Here is an 18,090-nt window from a genome sequence, read left to right on the forward strand (position 1 = left end):
CTAGAGAAAATTTATTCATTACTTTTATTATTTTTGATACTTTATACGTACGAAGATACATACTTGTAGGAAGAGAGATCTAACTATTATATTCGAACAAATAAAAATAAATCGTGACGTGAAGACCCTAGAGATACGGCTTCTGATTGCTATTCAAATTTTTCCCTATTAGTAGCGATATAATCGAATAATCTTTCAAAGATTATTGTTTACCGATTTTAGGTAACAACTAGAAAACATTTTTTCGAACTTATCCTCAAAGAAGTTTGCTATTGGTAATGAATACTGCTGTATCATGAATCAGGTACGGCGCTATGTATTTTGCTGACTTTGTATGCAATAAATTCTGTTGTCAAGTGCTCTTCCCCCAAAATTCTAAAATTTTATTGCTTGATGCTTCGCTGAATTTTACAATTTTTCTGTACCTAAATTCTGCCGTACCGGCAGTGATCATGATTTCAAATCCCCCCCTCCCCGAGATTTACTGTGTTATCTGAAAAACAGCTCACAAGTTGCTAAAAATAGCTATAAAATTGGTTCCACAGCTTTTAGCAACGGCCTCCCGTTGTGCGTTGTGGAAACTCAGCTTTTGAAAGAAAAGGAAGGGGAATAATTTCTCCCTGACTACAGTATAGATCAGTTCCGTGACTTTGTTTGAGCTACTGCAAAATGTTCTGAAGTAAACTTTTTTCTGTTTCGGCAACATTCATCTTGAGAATTCAACACCTGTTCATTAGCCCTTAGTAATTGACAGAAATGCTTTTAGAAAGGGTTGGTATCAATGAACTGGGGATACGTTAGTTTCAGTTGTTGAGTTCAAATGAACCTTTCAAATACCAAAATAGTCCCTTTGCATAATCGAAAGGATTTCATCTGAGAATAATTTTTCTACTTAAAAATGAGTTTTGCAGTACTTTTTAAATACTACTTGTATTTTTATTTTCGAAAATTTTCATAAATATTGTAATTAATTATTTCCAATTTTAATAACTCGCAGAAAAAACACAATTTTCAAGAAATTTTTTTATTATGGTTATTCAAACTTATACTAATATACAGCATCTTTTATATTCCTTATACATTTGACACTGCATGCTTCAACCTGCATGTAAGTTTCTCTTCCTTAGTAACTCCTTACCCAGAGACGTCTCAATGAAAGCCAAATCATGCACAAAATTTACACCTGAAAAAAAAAAAAAAAAAAAAAAAAAAAAAATATGATAAAATATTTTTAACACCATATTCTCGAAAACAGAGTACATCACATACCCCCCCCAAAAAAAAGAGAAATTACAAGAAATACAAATCTCTAACAGAAAAATGCATTTCAAACAGCTGAAATTGTTTCACAAATTAATAATGCAGATAGCAAATGTAACATATGGCACTATTGCCACTCAGTGTAATCTCTGCATATCCTAAATTCTGCTGGCTGATGTCTTCGTAAGTTCTGAACATTTTTTTGCCTCTAAATTCTGCTGCTCAGTGCCCTCTGCTAAATTATAAAATTTTGCTATGCACTATTATCTAAATTCTAAATATTTTGACTACCACTGGTTGCACAGGCCCTGATCAAAGCAAAGAGGCAAGATGCTACCTGCTATTGATAAACTGCCTTAGAAATACCACAGATCTAAATAAATATCAGTTTTATTTCCGAAACAGAATTATCTCACAGCTAAAGCATTGCCTTTGCAGAAAATCTTCTAAATGGAAATAGAATTGCATCCACATTACATGTGCAGAATCCCAATAATTCATTATAAACATAGTTCCAAACCATTTTGAGATCTTCCTCACAGAAATGGCTGGCATTCATGTTACATAGGAGTAAAACCACAATACTTCACTGCAAGCGCAGTTTACAGCAATAAATGGAAAGAAAGGTCTTTAGAGATGTCACTGAGAAGCCAAATGGCTAAACGGAAAATTCAAGTTAGAATTTTCAATAATTAATGTTGGCCAGATTAATTTGGAATAATTCTGCCTTCGTATGTTTATTCACCTCACCAAACTCTTTATTATTAAACAATATTTACAAAATATATGTAGTTTATAACAAAAATTCTACAAATTCAAATACAGAGATTTCAAAATACAATATTTGTACTGATACAATAAAGCTAAAAAATACTTATTCACACCCAGAAAACTCAAATATACAATTGTTATTCAGAAGAAATGCAGTAAACAAAAAAATAAACAAGAGACTTATAAAAGATAAATACAGTCAAAAGTCGTTAATTCGGACACCCATAATCCGGAATGATCTATAATTCAGACCTCAAAGCTAAAATCTTTCTGCGCATGCGCCGCGTTGATGCATGCGCATAGGCGTTCACGCATATGCTCAAGACCTTTACGACTGCGCATATGCATCTGTGCCGTTGTATAAATGTCATAATTCCCAACTAACAACGCTTCGTAGTCAGACCTTGCTATGTCACAAAAACTAGTTTGGGCATTAAGCTTGAAGTTTTCAACTTTGTGCCGACTTGATATAAGAGTTGGCCAATCAGAGCATATACATGAAACTTATTGAGAGAGAAAGCTGTAGACACATATATGCATGCACAAATTTAGCTTCTCTAATTGGCTATGGCTTAGACCCTCTCTCGCAGGTGTGAATGGAACTCCCACATTTTATGCTTTATGATTATGCGTCTATGACATTTATACCATCATCTGAACAGAGCCTTAGGATGGCATACTAAGAAGATGCAATGTCTTGTGGGGATAAGCAATTTATACTCCTAAGCCTAAAAAAAAACTTGGGGGAAAAAAGATCACATGACTTAAATTTGTTGTCTAATTGCTCTAACTTGAGGCACATTACGAGTGGAAAGCAAAGGTAGTAATCAGAATTACTTAAAAAATTTTATCCTTATAGTTTTCTTAAAAATTCTGTAAAATAATAAAATTTTTGGCTTTCCTCAAATAAATATATATGGAAAAAATAATAGCCACATAATCACAGATTTCATTTTGTTATATTTTATTAACAAAATTTAAATTATTAAAAATCTCTTTCATGAAGGGAACATAAAACATCATGAAAACAATGAAAAAGAAGCAATATTTAAAAAAGATAGTAGGCTTATTGATGAGGCTCCCATCAAAAGAATCGAACCCCAAAATATTTTCATTTGCTTCAGTGTCCCGTCTGAAAATTTCACTGATTTCAATGAATATATTTTAAAAAAAATCTTTTATTTTCAAGTTCTTTCATGCAAAACGTCCAAATTTGGTACAAATCAAATTCATCCCCCTCTTTTTGATAGCTACAATATTATATTTAACAGTTTTAATAGCTATCAGTATGTAAACAACATAATGTAACACCATAAAAGAAAAACATAAATGATGACATTTTAATTTTGGCATAGAGAAATACATATTTACCCCAAAAGAGAGCTTGTATTTCTACCTTCTACGTCAGAGTCAATAACTGAAATGTCCAGATCAGAACTGAGAAGACAAGAACCATAATTAGTTTAATTAAGATACAATAACATGCTGACCAAGTATTAATTTAGAAGTCAAGCAACAAAAATCAGCATCATATTTCGAAATATTCACTATTTGAAAATATAACGCTGATTTTGGTTGCTTGACTTCTAAATTAATACATAATTAGTTAACCATAATTAAGTAACTGTAAGAGTTTCAATATCATGCACAGCTAATATCTATTTTTGAAATAAACCAACTTACCTCAAGAAAGCCTGGTTTGTCTCAGGAACAGTAGCTGTAACTTCTGGCGTAGAAAAGTCAAATTTTTCACTTCCAGACCTAAGAATGAAAGAAATAAACTGCTATAACATAATTAAAAAAACATGAATAAATAAATAACACATAACAAATTTAAGCATTAAGCTATGTATGACTACCACCCATCTCAGACAGTGCGACAGATATTGCTGTATACTGTTTCGCCATACCTTGTTATATCATGCTGTATAACCGCAGTTTAGAAAAATTACAAAATGTGTTATTTATATCTATCTAAAATGGTACATTACTACATGATTTGTAAGAATAAATTAGAGGGCTCTGCGAATGAAATTCCTTCCAATTAAAAAATGTAGGAATAAAGAAAATGCAGGAATTGCAAATGCAGAAATGAAAAAGGGATTATATTTTTTGCACGGAATCCAGATGTTATATTTTTCAACATTTTAGAAATTTCAATATTAATTTTAGGGGCCTAAAATATTAGGCCCCTAAAAGCAGAATATTGTTTTTAAATGTTCAGACAATCTTCCTATGAGAAGAATTCCTTTGAGAAGTACACATCTGAACCACAATTAAAAAACATGTACAAGAACAGAGCTAAGGACTTCTGTTTGCAGAAAGTCTGTCACATAACATATGAAAAGTTTCTTATTGGTAGATTTTTTATCAGACAGATATTTTATTGTTATATAGAGAAAGCATTCACTCCTTTTCTACTAGAGATAATTCAATTTGGACAATGGCAAAAAGGCTAAGCATGCCTGAGCGTATTGCCCCCATTCTTGGCACTAGTATCGTTTACGCTCAAAATACACGGCAGATATTTTCTAATTACCTGCATCCCAATATCAATTCAATTCAGCTTTTGGTGGAATTTACCATTTGTGACATATTTTTCAAAAACTACACTTCACAACATGCATACATGACAAATACACAGAACCATAAATAAACAAGCAATAATATATATTTATATATAAATTTTACTAAATGATTATAAAATGTTCCAACGCTAAAAGAAAGTTTTAATATCCAAGTAAATGACATAATAAAAGAGAGCAAGTTGAACAGCGAGCACATGAATGAAATGTGCATACACCTGTAAAAATATACCATAGGTAACTGACAAAGCATTTCGTAGCAAACATATGACTATAAAATTTCCAATAATAGAATGTAATGATGGTGAATTCAATTTAGATCGCAAGAACATGCTCATACTTTTGAAAAGATTCAATTATTTCAGCAATTCCTCGTGAATTGGAATTTACCCTTTCAATATTTCCCAACAATTTTGTGTGAATGGAGGAATAAATTGTTATAACAGAATTGAACAATTATTAGCATCCCCTCATACACACACACAAACATACACATACAAAAAAAAAAAAACCTTACTTTGTAAAAAAAATCATCCGGGCAATGATTCTTCTTTGACACAGATGCAGTTGTATCAATAATTTCTGACCTTCAATAAAAAAAAAAAAATACGCATATTTTACTTCGGAATTAACTTACTACGAAATCATAAACACGAGGTAGTCGATATAAAGAATAAAATATTTCTCACCTTTCGAAAACATCCGCTTGTTTGGAATCTTCCACATCTCGGGAATTTAATTTCATATTTTTTTCTTGAGCTTGACGCTGAATTCTGGATCTCTTATTAACACCAGGATGTTTTTTCGGTCGTCCTTGATATTTTCGCATATTTTTGCTAACTGACCACAGTACAAATAAATGTAAACAAACCGAGTGCGGAATAGCAATGCAATAGGGTTGCCGTAAACGTCATTCCGCTGACAGCTGACACTGTTTAGTGAAAACTGTGTATAAAGAAATATATGAAACGCTTCTAAATATTATTTAGAAAAAAATATGATTTATAATTGATATCAAAATCAATTACTTCGTGAATTTTTGCAGAAATAAGATTACAATACTAAATTTTAACTCGTAGCGCCATCTATTGATGGCTTTCCAAACTACACATTAAAATTACGTATTTCAAACTAATTTTTTTAAAATATAACATTTAAGTAAATTTCATTCCAAACCTGATTCTAACATTTTGATTCCAAAATTGACCTATTGCTTTATATTTTTGCCAAATTTCACGCAACATAGTTTCTTAATTAGCGATTCTGCGTGTAAACAAATTTTTAGTATTGTAATGCTGCTGTAGTAGACCACCTTAAAGAAACATCCCAGAATTGCACAAACTCGGCATCGCGAACAACCTCGGCATTGCGCACCACATTGGCTTGCCCATGTGCACATCGATCTATTTTCACTTAAAAAAACATCCCAGAAGTGCACAAACTCGGCATCGCGAACAACCTCAGCATTGCGCACCACATTGTCTTGCCCATGTGCACATCGATCTATTTTCACTTAAAAAAACATCCCAGAAGTGCACAAACTCGGCACCGCGCACAACCTCGGCATTGCGCACCACATTGGCTTTGCCCATGTACACATCGATCTATTTTCACTTAAAAAATCCCAGAATTGCACCACCTCGGCATTGCGCACCACATTGGCTTTGCCCATGTACATATCGATCTATTTTCACTTAAAAAAATCCCAGAATTGCACAACCTCGGCATTGCGCATCACATTGGCTTTGCCCATGTACACATAGATCTATTTTCATTTAAAAAATATCCCAGAATTGCACAAACTCTGCATCGCGCACAGCATTGGCTTTGCCCATGTGCACATCGATCAATTTTCACTTAAAAAACATCCCAGAATTGCCCAAACTCGGCATCGCACATAACCTCGGCATTGCCCACTATATTGGCTTGCCCATGTGCATATCGATCTATTTTCACTTCAAAAAACATCCCAGAATTGCACAAACTCGGCATCACGCACAACCTCGGCATTGCGCACCACATTGGCTTTGCCCATGTACACATCGTTCTATTTTCACTTAAAAAATCCCAGAATTGCACAAACTCGGCATTGCGCACCACACTGGCTTTGCCCATGTGCACATCGATCTATTTTCACTTAAAAAAAAAATCCCAGAATTGCCCAAACTCGGCATCGCGCACAGCATTGGCTTTGCCCATGTGCACATCGATCAATTTTCACTTAAAAACATCTCAGAGTTGCACAAACTCGGCACTGCGCACCACTCAAAATCGTCTATACGTCTAAAAACCGTCTCTCTACTAGTTTCATATTTGTTCCACAAATTGGGCACTTATACGATATTGCAATCAAACTTTTCTCCATACAACGCTCAATAACGCTCTTTTTGCCTCTTCGCTCCAACTGATTAAAAAAATCCAGATTCAGATACTCATCCATTCTGCAGCACGCACCGATTTTAACACACTCATCAATAATCAAAACATTTTTTAAGCAAAAGAATTCTTTTCTGTATTTTCAGAAGTTACGGTTATAATTTTTAATTCATGCATTCAATATTTTCAGTCGTTTGCTAATGATCGTTTTCAATCGTTTGGTATCTTAATAATACATTTGTGAGAGATAATTCGTTGCGTTAAATGCTAACACTACCACACAACACACAAAAGTAGATATATAATTAAAAAAATCTCGCGCAGAACATTATAAACCTACCATTTCAACTCAGTTAAAATATAATTTAAGTTTTCTTTAAATACGAAGCTATAGCATACTTATAACTTGTTTTTAAGAAGAGGCGTAACCAATATTACGTCATAAAAAGGCGTGTCCAAGCGTAAGAGAAGTAAACACAGCATCCACTGATGCAGCCTATTCTGCGATTTAGCCGAAATTTGAAATGTACAGGAAAATTCAAAAAACGTATATGATAAAAATTAATAAATGTATATGAACACTATAAGAAATTAATGCATGTTTAAAGCACATACAAAATGTAAAGATGTGAAAGAATTTCTTTCTTACACAGTGCTCCATACGGCTTAAGGCTGAAAAAAATTATACTTCTCAAACACGAAAGCATAAAACTGCTTATATACATAAATATTTATAACTGCATTAAATAATTCATGTCCCCCGAGCGGCAGATATAATTTGCATGATTATAAAATCTCCATATTAAATACGAGATAATAAATAAGCAATAAAGGTACCTTCATAGTAAATATTAAATAGCAGATGAGATACAAATGCAATAAAATTACATACTAAGACACTAAGATTTATAATTTCTTCACCGTGACAGAAGTTGCAAAGTGTAAACAAATTTGACTTTTGACATATGCGCGCCGGCAACAGAAGAAAGCGCGTAAGAATATTACTCTCTTCTTCACTATCTGATGATACAATAAAAATACCATAAGGCGCCAAAGGGAAGCCAAGCTTCAAGAAGAAGAAAATAGGAAAACGTCTGATCTTCGTCGTAGCTTGTTGTTCTAGGAATTTTTAAAATAAACATCGTGCTTTGGAATATTGGATGTAAAACTGTTTAAGTTTATTAGAAGAACCATTAGTTCCTGCAAATCTCGAACAACATAGTGCATCATCTCGAACAACATAGCGCGGCATACATCGGGAACAGGAAAAAAAATCTCATGTGTATGAGGTATTGAATCAGTTATACAGGTTAGACGCCGTTTTAAATAAGCATGCAATTTTCCATACAGAAGGGAAGCCTTGTGTGACGCACGTAAGAAAATGTTGTCTGAATAGTGTAGTTTAAACAACCGTATGCTTATTCACACAGGAGAGAAACAACCTTATGTCTGTAAAGTATGTAAGATGTCGTTTCAAAAAAAAAGTAATTTAAATGAGCATCTGCTTAATCACACAAGGGAGAAACCTTATAAGTGTGAAGTATGTAAGAAATCATTTAGTGTTAAGGGAATATTAAAAAGGCATATGCTTATTCACACAGGAGAGAAACCTTATGTTTGTGAAGTGTGTAACAAGTCATTTAGTCAAAAGTATAGATTCAACGACCATAGGCTCATTCACACAGGAGAAAAACCTTATGTGTGTGAAGTATGTAAGAAATCATTTATTGTTAAGCGACAGTTAAACAGGCATATGCTTATTCACTCGAGAGAGAAACATGTGTGTGAAGTATGTAAGAAGTCATTTAGTCAAAAGCATTATTTAAACAAACATATGCTCATTCACACAGGGGACGGAACTTATGTTTCTGAAGCATGTAAGAAATCATTTAGTATTAAGAAAACTGAGAAATGTTATGATTGTGAAGAATGGAAGAATCCATTTTGTCGAAAGTGTAGTGTAAACAGCCATATGCTTCTTCACGCAAGAGAGCAATTTTGTGGGTGTGAAGTATGTAAGAAGTTATGTAGTCAAAGGTTTAATTTAAACAACCATAGGCTCATTTACACAGAAGAAAAACCTTTTGTGTGTGAAGTATGTAAGAAGTCATTTAATTATAAGTATAATTTAAACAGGCATATGCTTATTCACACAGGAGAGAAACCTTTTGTGTGTGAAGTGTGTAAGAAAGTATTTACACGTAAGAATAGTTTAAACAGCCATATGCTCCTTCACACAGGAGAAAAACCTTATGTGTGCGAAGTATGCAAGAAGTCATTTAATTACAAGACGAGTTTAAACAAGCATATGCTTATTCATAGAGAAGAGAGACATTATAAGAGAAGAGAGACATTATTATATGCATGTGAAGTATGTAAGACATCATTTAATTTTAAGGCACATTTAAACAGGCATATGCTTATTCACACAGGAGAGAGACCTTATGTATGTGAAGTATGTAAGAAGTCATTTAATCGGAAGGATAAGTTAAACAGGCATATAATTATTCACACAGGAGAGAAACTTTAGGTGTGTGTAGTGTCTAAAAATTCATGTAGTGTTAAGCATAGTTTAAATGAGCTTATGCTTTTACAATTAATCTCCTGACTACTCAATTTTTTTAACACAATCACTTAAAAAATTGTATATTTTTATTTGATGTCTGAAATCTATATGCCGATTTGGAAACTTAATGCAAATATTAGAAATTTGGGAACAGTCAGTCCCATGTGTTGGAACAAAAATTGTAATTTAAAGTCTGAACACTGCACAAAATATATTACTGATAGCTAAACGTTGAAAGTCTGATATGCATGTTTTATAGACAAAAAATGAATGCCCGCCTTTATTGCATGATGGGCAAATTTTGCTATGATTTCTTTTGCACATAGAAATCGTGGAATAAGCTGCTGTCACGGAGTTAAGAAAAACATCATAGTTGTGAAGTATGTAAGAAGTTATTTAGTCAAAAAGATAGTTTGAAGTACTTGTTAATCTTTGGATTATGGTAACTTGGTGATTTTTAGGCTAAAATTTGGCGACCAACCCTGCTACAGCAACCTGCTAGTTTTGTTTTGGACGCCATTTTGTTTTCACGAAGTAAAGGCATGTTTGTTTTTTTTTTTAACTCAACATTTTTTTCCAACAATCTGCTAGCCGAATTTCACTTATGCTAGAACTTTTATGGAACAAAAGTGCTTAATCATGACGAAGATTAGGTGCGAAATTGGGAGAAGTGCAGAATCCCACTGCTTGCCCCGTTTTTAAGATTTGCACATACACAGTATCCATGTACATGTCGACCTATTTTCACTTAAAAAACATCCCAGAATTACACAGAAATGGCATTGCGCACACTCTTGACTTTATCCATGTACACTGCTAAAGTCTAGCTATTAACCTTTATCGCCTTACCAAAATGTCGCCAAACTACCTGTTAACATTATCCAAAGATTAGCTGAAATACAGTGAAGTGCTTTATGCTTATATGCAGGACAGAAGTATTTGATCTGTCAGCACTATCCTTATCTTCAGGGCACATGTTTTTGTTTTATTTGGCGTATAATTCCTTACTAAATGTAGTATTTCATTTTGATGTACTCCGTCATTGATATGATTTAAATCAAATTCCTCGTCATTATAAATATCACAAATACACATCAAATAGTTTTCTGGTTGCAATTTTCTAATTTCGACTATGTGTAATGTATGCTTTAGACATGCGTGCGTTGAAAGAAATGTTTAATAAGTAAACAAATAAATATTAAGCTTTTTTTTGTAAATTTTGATATCCTTTTGATGATAATTGCTCTTTATTTCATAAATTATAGTTTCATATTTTTAATTTTATAATTTCTGCATGACATCATACCAGATTTAAACTGATGGGCTAATCTTTGAAATATGGTAACAGGTAGTTTGGCGACATTTAGGTAAGAAGATAAAGGTTACTAACTAGGACTTTAGCAGTGTACATGGATAAAGTCAACATTGTGCGCAATGCCATTTTTGTGCAATTATGGGATGCTTTTTAAGTGAAAATAGGTTGACGTGGTATGTGCAATTCTTAAAAGCGTGGCAAGCAGTTGGCGATTCTGCACTTTCTCCCAATTTCACACGTAATCTTTGTCATGATTAAGCACATTTGTTCCATAAAAGTTCTAGCATAAGCGTAATTCGGCTAGCAGATTGTTGGAAAAAAATGTTGAGTAAAAAAAAAAAAAACTTGATTTTACCTCATGAAAACAAAATGGCGTCCAAACAAAAACTAGCAGTTTGCTGTTGCAGGGTTGGTCACCAAAAGATCGCCAAGTAACCCTAATCCAAAGTTTAACAACTGATGATCTCTAATCCTGAATCGCGGAAGTCCCGATGAGGCCACATTAAAGACTTTTGACTGTATTTAAATTTAAGTCTGTTATCTTAATGTAGATGTTTCTGGTTTTATATTGAGATGAATCATTCCCTTTATTTGAAAAATTTGCTGAGACCAAAAACAAATGCTAATTAGCATATATATGAAATATGGATTAAGGGATGAATTTTGCAAATAACTTGATAATTAATTTTTTGGTAATGTTTAATATATGAAGCATAAATATAAAAATATTGAATCAGTAATTTTTAAATTTCATACATATAAGTTTATTTTTACTTGCATTCAACAGATATTTTTGTTAATTTAATCTAAAAGAGATATTGGACAACATAAAAAATTTGAACTACTCTTATATGCACCCTCAAGTCGCCAAACATTTTTGGCAAGGAACTCCAAGGTGCCATATTACTATCTAAATTGTTTACCTACATTTCGAAATTTAAGCCTAAAATGTCTCCAGAAACGCGGTTTTCGCACATGAAAAACCACGTTTTGAACACACAATTTAAGCTAAAAATCTGAAAGAAAAACAAAAAATTTAGAAAGCAAAAATGTAAAATTTCTAATCAAATATATTTGACTAGAATCCATGTACACAGCAATATGTTTTAACTTAAAAAAAAAAAAATCTACGAATTGCACAATATAGGCAGTGAAAGAATCTATGAACTACGCACACCTCGCTTTAATAAATTAACATGACAACAATGAATTTCATGTACACAGCATTCTGTTTCAACTTTAAAAAACATCTACGAATTGCACAATCTAGGCACTATGCACTAAACAAAATAAATTTCAAATGATTCAAAAAAGCAACAATATCGACAGAAATTCATACTATGAAAACAATGAACATAACATTCTACAAAATAAGAACAAGAATAATATAAAATGCACTTATCATGAATGAATGCCTTTTTCAAACAGCAGAAATACCAATTTCACACTGCCTTTAACATGCCCCCATGTAATCGCTATTGTATTTATACGACAGCCAGACACACTATTCAGAAAATTCATACTGTGGTTCACAAATAAATATTCAAAACATTTCTTTTTCCTTAACCCTTGTAAGATTTCCAGCCATCCGAAAAGATAGTTGTACAAGGTTCAATCCACTCTTTAATACACTGCATCACCGTTTTCTTACTTCTATGATGCACAGCCACTAAAAATAATCTCCCAGACCTTCTTACAATAACATCTCTCGTTGCAACATAGGCTGTTTCAAAACGCACACGACAGGAACCAATGAGCAATTAAACCACTACAGGAAAAAAGTTTTCAACGTCAAAAGGGTTGGCATACAATATGCAATTGCGCCAAAAAGCAGCGCAGAAAACATATCACCACATTTGGTGATCTTAGGGTGGATATAAGAGCAGAGCCCAAAAATTAAACTGAAATAGCATTAATCTATGTTAAAATCCTTAATGCCAAAATAACGTTTCTTGTGTTAACTATTGCAGAGAACCCATTGGGACATTGCATTTTTTACTCTTCAAGCTTGCCAACGAAATTTAGCAAAATATACATGATGTTAAGCGTACATAAGTCAAGTGTACCTTCTTAAACCTGATAGGTAGCAAAATAGCATGACATTAAACATATTTAATTTTAATTTATTTTTATGTGTGTGGGGGGGGGATAAAACATTTAAGCCTATATAAATACAAATTAGCTGGTTGAGCATAATATTAAATTTAAAGTTAATAGAAAAGGCATTATATTAAGCAAATCTAAGCCAAATTTAGATTATTAAACATGCTATTTAGTGTACATGAATGAAAGCTTGGAGGGAAAATATATAAAGCATATTAAAATATAATTTAACTTGTTAAACATGATATTTATTGCATGTAAATTTAAGTGAATCGGGGGGGGGGGGGGGAATGCGTAAGTAAGAACAAGCTGTTTAAGCATCATATTTATCATATACAAGTTAATGTTAGGTGATAAAAGCTGGATAATAAGCTAATAAAAATTAGCATGCAAATATAATAAGTTATTGAAATAGATTTGGAGTTAGTTTTGTTACAAAACAGTTAAAATTGTGTGTACACTTATGCAATACTTCATTTCCTTTTTATTACATTTGTGTGGCCCTGGAAAAGATTCTTCTTGCCCAAACTGGACTGTCAAGAATATTAGGTACTCATGTGTTAATAATAATAATAATAATAAAAAGTCATTAAAAAAGGTAAAATAGTTCCCAAGTTTGCACCATAACACAGGTTAATCATTATTGCAATGATCTGATGTCACAAATTTTATGTATGCCCACAAGCCACAGTATTAAGAATGGGTTCTTTTTTCAGAGTCTATAATTGAGATCTATCAAACAATCAAGGGTGTGCTATTAGTTTCTTACAAGAGTATTATAGGTAAAAATATATTTGCAGGTGCCCCTTGGCTATTTTTAGCAGTACATGTATAACGAATTTGTGCAGTTCTTTCACTTGTTATTTTGGCTTTGTGTAGCAGTGATTTTTGCACCAAAAATCGCCTCTACACAAAGACAAAATAACAACTCAAAGAACTGCACAAACTCGGTCTCCATGTACACATCATATTTTCATTAAAAAAAAAAAAAAAAAATCAGAGAATTGCGTAAACTTGGCACTGCTCACTCAGGAGTACCCAGTTCTACAGTAGAGCCAAACAAAAAATACGTCATTTCAATAAACTGCATTTTAAATCAAACTATAAAATAACATCAAAAATGAAATTCCTCTACACAAAGCAAATATCCACTTACCTTATTTAGAAATTTATGCATCTTCAGTCTGTGGCACACATAATTCCTTAACAGCATCTTAAAATTATCTGAACTAGAATCCGTATATTGGTGTCACCACATAAATTCACAAAAATAAGAGCCAAAAACATCTTACGTTTTCTGGACTGTCCTGAAAATGGCTACTAAGTACCTTTATTTACACACCAGTCAATTAATGCACTTTTCTCCTTTCTTTCCAAATCGTAAAGAAACTTCAAATTAATCTTAAAACATTCAGCCATTCTACTGTCTAAACCACATAAAAGCTATGTACTTCGTAACCAACACACACCACCAAGCCCGGTTAGAGTTGACATTAAGGTACCCCTTATATTATCGTGAAGTTGTTTCATTTATGGTAGTCTGAGTAGTTGAATGTTATTGAAACCCTACTGTGACGTAATTGGGTGCATGATTCTGGGAAATTTTGAATCATAGGTCATAGGATGGTTTGTAAGCACAATATAATGCTGATTTTATGATTTTCTGGTGTGTGTTGGTTTTGTTTCATCTTTTAGATGGTAAAATGGCTGAATGTACTAAGATTAATTTGAAGTTTCTGTACCATTTTGAACGAAAGGGGAAAAGAGCATCAATTGACTGGTGTGTAAATGAAGGTTTACTTAGTAGTCATTATAAGTGTCTTGTATGTAGGAAGGAAATACTCCAACGTAAAGACTGTTTTTTTGGGGAGTGGGCGACACTTGCCTATAATGGCATTGGCCACTACTAAGGCCAGAAGTCGAAGCCATTTTGTTATGGAGGCATCTAATATGCGGCCACTGTTACCTCCTATGAAGGGACAGACAATTTTAAATCCATGCTTCTCCGTGATTCAAAACCGGGGCCTTTCGTATTGCAGTCAGGCTCCCTTAACCCCTATACCGTCTGGGTGGCTACATGAAGACAGTTCAGATGGATTTCAATGGGTTTGTAGGAAAAAAGGTTCAGATGGTCACTATGTGAAGCGTAATTTATGTGGACGCCGATATACGGATTTGAGTTCAGATAATTTTAGGAAGTTTTTGCATGCTGTTAAGGAATTTTATGTGCCACAGACTGAAGACGAAGAAATTTCTAAATGAGATGAATGGATATATGCTTTGTGTAGAGCTTAAATGTATAAAGCTGCGTTCATACCAACTTGGCAACGTGCTAACCAATCAGAAGCGAGTTCAGAGGCGGCATTTGTCGGATGGCCGGAGACCGCGTGAGTTGATTTAACTTCAACTTTTGGACGCTTCGTGCGTCAGTTTCTCGATTCACGTGATTGCACCAACCAATGATTATGTTTGTTTACTTATCCGCTTACTACTGCAGTTTTGGAAGCCATTTCCCATTTTGGCACTTTGTACCAACAAAAAAGGATTTTTTCTCTAGTGATGGACAAACTTCTCGTAAATGAATTGCAAAAGTGTCCTTATATATTCAATCTCAATGATAAACGTCATAAAAATTCCCTGATGAGGAGAAATGCATGGATCAGCATAACTGAAGCCATTGGATCTGCAGGTGAGTGGCATAAAATTTTTCTGCATTTTAAACTGATTAAAATTCTTTCTATAATGACATTTCTTAAGCCATTTTTACATGATAAAGAGTAAGATTTTTAAATTATGTACCTTTTCCACAATATTCCTGCATAGTGTTATGATTAACTACATACAATATTATTTTACCTAACAGAACATTTTTTGAAAATTTTAATTTGAAAATGTAATTTTAAGTAATTATTATTTTAAGAATATATGTAGTTTCTTTTGTGTGAGTTTATATGGTTTGAAAATATGTTCGATATGCTTAAGGGAAAAATATACAGATTGAAAATAAGTATCAGTGTCCTATTAAATTAATACCATCACTGAAAGTAATATACAAAAACATCTGAATGAAATTTAACATCAAATTTATTCATGTTAAAATGTAACATATATTTTCAGAAGTGTTTCTGTGAATTTTAAAGCACTTTTTTTACCTTAAAAATTTGATTACTTTCAACAGTTAAGACACAATAACACGTCGAATAAATACTAATTCAGAAGTCAAACAACAAAAATCAGCGGTTGATCTTTACAATATGGTAACTGGTAGTTTGGCGACATTTTGGAGGCGATAAAGTTTACTACCTGGGACTTTGGTAATAATGTGAGCAGTACTCAGTTCCGATTACGCATTATTTTGCGTGAGGGAAATGAGAGATCATGGGATATGTCATGTGATATTAATGGACGAATTATGGTTCTTTAATCGGGAAAAAATGTGGAAATTTTGTATTTAGCTTTATTCTGTGTTGTGTGAAACAGGGTTGTTTAATTTTTGGATCCCATGGCCCTAACTAAAGTGAATTCGGAATGGGTATTTAGGCATTGTGATAAAGAGAAGTTTGCTTTTTATTTAGCGGAAGTATGGAGGAAAAATTCGCAGAAAAAATCTTTCAATAATTTTATTGAATGAATTAGAAAAGTGTATCCGCCACGTAATCAAGATTCTGAAGAAGATTAGGTAACTTAGTATTTTTAATTATTTGAGGATATTATTTTTATGCATTGTTCTAAATGTAAGGTGGAAAGGAATTTGGTATTATTGGGAAAATTGTTATTAGCAATGATTTAGTTTAAAGTAATTAGGATTGTAAGGTAATTTTTATTAATTTAATGTATGTGCTCATTTATATTTTAAGTAGTGTTTTTGAATTTAATTATATTTTAATGAAATGATAGTTATTTTGTGAATTTTATGTTTGTAGGAATTTGGTATACGTTTAAGTTGAAATAAACGTGCATGGAAATAATTTAAATATTTGATACTAAGTATTTGTAATGCTTGCGGTATGAATTCGTTGGTGACGTGTATAATGTAATAGATGATTTAGAGGTAAAAGTTTTTGGATATTTTATTTATTTTATATGTGGAAATGTTCATATTTGTAAAGGGTAAATACTTTTTCGCGATCAGGTAATTTCATATATGTTCTTTTTACCGGGTTTAAAGATTGAGAAAATTGTCATGTATTTTCGTGAAATTTTTCTAATTTATGAGAAAAAAGCAGTGTACATGGATATAGTGAAGAGTGTGCGCAATGCCATTTTTGTGCAATTCTGGGATGTTTTTTTAAGTAAAAATAAGTCGGCGTGTACATGGTTTATGTGTATGTGTTATTTTGAAAAACGCGTAAGGAGTATGGTATTGTGCACTTTTTCCCAATTTTGCAGTGAATATTTGTCATGATTAAGCAGTTTTGTTTGATAAAATTTCTAGCATAAGTGTAATTCGGCTAGTAGATTGTTGGAAGAAGTGTTCAGTAGATAAAAAGAAAAGAAACATGTCTTTACTTCGTGAAGACAAAATGGCGGCGGGGAAAAAAAATAGAGGGTTGCTGTAGGAGAGTTGGTTGCCAAATTTTCGCGAAAAAATCGCCAAGTTACCATAATGTAAAGATCAACCAAATCAGCATTATATTTTCAAAATAACGCTAAGTTTATATTATAAATAATATAACTTTGAAAATATAACACTGATTTTTGTTGTTTATCTTCTGAATTAGTATTTTCAACAGGTCAAGGAACTTTCAAATTTACGCTTTTTCTTTTTTGTATTACCCTTCATCAAATGACAAACATTTAACTGCAATTCTTTTATAATATACTGAGAAGTTTTACTTTAAGAGAAACGAGTGCCTATTTATATTGTGAAAAAAATATTATTTGAAAACTTCACCTTTTGATGCTGGGAATAAAATATAAGCATTATACAGTACAAAGTCCGAAATCCGGAATGATCTAAAATCCGGACGTCAAATATCCGAAATGATCTGAAATCTGGACCTCAAAACCACAAACATCGTTTTCTCGTATGCTTTACACATGCACATTTGATTCCCCACCTCCGCGCATAATAAAACATGTGAAGAGTCTATTCTTAATTTTACTTTGACACT

At 32.7% G+C, this 18,090-nt stretch overlaps 1 long non-coding RNA gene across 1 annotated transcript; it reads right to left on the reverse strand.

Annotated features, from left to right (window-relative positions):
• Positions 1–1,014: 1,014 nt before the first annotated feature.
• Positions 1,015–7,588, reverse strand: LOC146994061 (uncharacterized). The gene is made up of 5 exons (XR_015043990.1): positions 5,306–7,588; positions 5,134–5,203; positions 3,715–3,792; positions 3,403–3,468; positions 1,015–1,183 (listed from the first exon to the last, which is right to left on the reverse strand). It is a non-coding gene; the product is annotated as an uncharacterized LOC146994061 (long non-coding RNA).
• Positions 7,589–18,090: the final 10,502 nt, after the last annotated feature.

The sequence above is a fragment of the Stegodyphus dumicola genome, chromosome 11, assembly GCF_044657685.1.
Source record: "Stegodyphus dumicola isolate Sdum_Otavi_A_Nest chromosome 11, ASM4465768v1".
Taxonomy (NCBI): domain Eukaryota; kingdom Metazoa; phylum Arthropoda; class Arachnida; order Araneae; family Eresidae; genus Stegodyphus; species Stegodyphus dumicola.